Below are 2984 nucleotides of genomic sequence, written 5' to 3' on the forward strand. Positions count from 1 at the left end.
CCTTGATCTCCATTGTAGCATCGTTGTCGTCTCACCAAATATTGCTTCTACGACTATCGCTACTGTTTAGTGATAAAGTAAAGCAACTACAGGGCCATTGCATTGCATACAATAAAGCGACAACCATATGGCTCCTGCCAGTTGTCGATAACTCCGTTACAAAACATGATCATCTCATACAATAAAATATAGCATCATGCCTTGACCATATCACATCATAACATGCCCTGCAAAAACAAGTTAGACGTCCTCTACTTTGTTGTTGCAAGTTTTACGTGGCTGCTACGGGCTGAGCAAGAATCGTTCTTACCTATGCATCAAAACCACAACGATATTTTGTCAAGTTAGTGCTGTTTTAACCTTCAACAAGGACCGGGCGTAGTCACGCTCGGTTCAACTAAAGTTGGAGAAACTGACGCCCACTAGCCACCTGTGTGCAAAGCATGTCGGTAGAACCAGTCTTGCGTAAGCGTACGCGTAATGTCGGTCCGGGCCGCTTCATCCAACAATGCCGCCGAACCAAAGTATGACATGCTGGTAAGCAGTATGACTTGTATCGCCCACAACTCACTTGTGTTCTACTCGTGCATATAACATCTACGCATAAACCTGGCTCGGATACCACTGTTGGGGAACGTAGTAATTTCAAAAAAATTCCTACGCACACGCAAGATCATGGTGATGCATAGCAACGAGAGAGGAGAGTATCGTCCACGTACCCTCGTAGACCATAAGCGGAAGCGTTATGATAACGTGGTTGATGTAGTCGTACGTCTTCACGATCCGACCGATCCAAGTACCGAACGTACGGCACCTCCGAGTTCAGCACACGTTCAGCTCGATGACGTCCCACGAACTCCGATCCAGCAGAGCTTCACAGGAGAGTTCCGTCAGCACGACGGCGTGATGACGGTGATGATGTTGCTACCGATGCAGGGCTTCGCCTAAGCACCTCTACGATATGATCGAGGTGGATTATGGTGGAGGGGCACCGCACACGGCTTGGAACAATAAACTTGTGTGTTCTAGGGTGCCCCTGCCCCCATATATAAAGGAGCAAGGGGGGAGGCCGACCGGTCCTTGCAGGGCGCGCTAGGAGGAGGAGTCCCCCTCCTAGTAGGAGTAGGACTCCCCTTTCCTAATCCTACTAGGAGGGGGAAAGGAAGGAGGAGAGGGAGAAGGAAAGGGGGGCGCCGCCCCCCCTTCCCTAGTCCAATTCGAACCAGGAGAGGAGGGGGCGCGCGGCCTGCCCTGGCCGGCCCTCTCTGTCAGGACCCCGACTCGATGTCACATCGATCTAGCCTGTAACACCTCATATCACTTTGCGGCCTCACGCACGGTATCCCCACGGGTGTCGCCTTGCCTTTGCCCGGGACCGTTTGCGCCTTTTGGCTCACGTATATGATAGTGTCGCTAGCATCCATATGATAAGGAGCCCGGGCTGACATGACTAGTCGTAAACCCAAAGTGGCACAGACTTACAGGGACAGGCATCCATGACCCAGCTTCGAACGTGTCGGTCAACAGCAAGTGGGTCCGGGCTGTAGCACCGGGCTAGCAGGACTCCGGTAAACCGGGCTGTAGCGGGCTAACAGGACTCCGGTACTCAATGCGTGACATTTCCCCGAAGGGACAGACACCGGAACGAGGAAGGACACATGCCGGCCAGCCTAAGTGTTCCAGAGCAGTAGCAAGCTACCATGGCTCAGCGGTAACACTAGGAGACATTTCCCGGTAAGAGAGGCTACTAAAGATAAACAACTAGATAGTCAGATCCCACACATACCAAGCATTTCAATCATACACACAATATGCTCGATATGTGCAAATACAACAAGGCATCACAACATGACTCTACGACACAAGTACATTATTTAAGGCTCAGAGAGCCATACATAACATACACAAAGGTACGGGTCTCACGACCCAGCATTCAAGTCATACAGTCATACAAACCAGCAGCGGAAGTAACTTGTCTGAGTACAGACAACTAGTAAAATAAAAGAGGCTTGGGAAGCCTAGCTATACTACGTGGTCCTTCACAAGCTCAGGATCACCACCTGGGCCTTAGCCTACTCATTGATGTCAACGTCTACGTAGAACCCATCAGAAGGGGTTGCAGCGTCTTCTGTAAAAATGTAAATTATAGCAACATGAGTACAAAGGTACTCAGCAAGACTTACATCAGATCCTACATACATGCATATTATCAAGAAGGGTTCGTGGAGTTGTAGCAGCAAGCCAGCTTTGACTCTTGGCTAGACTAACCTACGAGACTCCAACTTGAAATGGTTTTGCGTACACGAGTCCACTACTCACCAATTCAATACACTACCGAGGATCCACCTCCGTCTTCCTACGGAAGAGCCATCCTCGGCACTCACACTTATCTTGAGGCTTTTAGCAGTTTCCATTTACTTGTCTATGAACTGTATAGGCAACCAAGTAGTCCTTTACCGCGGACGCGGCTATTCGAATAGATCATGTTAACCCTGCAAGGGTGTACTCCTTCATACACGCTCTCACCACTTACCGTTGTTTACACGACATGTACTCGGCAACCTTCAAGCGGAAGCCCAACGTGGGTGTCGGCCACGACCTACCTAATCACCTAAGCCTCCAGTCCAGGTTTATCGCCTATCCAGGTTCCATCCGCAGGGAGTCCGGCCGAGGTTTCCCATACGGCCCCGAACGATGTGAACAGGGTTCCCGAGATACCTAACGGGTATTCGGTACACCGTGCCACGTACCTACCGCATCATAGCCCACCCCTACGGTCAGCGCTGTCCACGGCCTCCAGTAGGCTACAAACACCAGAAACTACTTGCAACTCCTGGACAGAGAACTAGGGTGAATAAGAAGTCGAGAGGGTCCATTGGTTTCGGGCCCAATGCATGGTAGTAGCTGGTTCTTAAATCACACATACAGATCTCAGTGCTTAAGGTCGGCTTCAATGAAACAACCCACCATGTACTCCTACATGG

Source organism: Triticum dicoccoides, chromosome 3A (assembly GCF_002162155.2).
Source record: "Triticum dicoccoides isolate Atlit2015 ecotype Zavitan chromosome 3A, WEW_v2.0, whole genome shotgun sequence".
In the NCBI taxonomy this organism is placed as follows: domain Eukaryota; kingdom Viridiplantae; phylum Streptophyta; class Magnoliopsida; order Poales; family Poaceae; genus Triticum; species Triticum dicoccoides.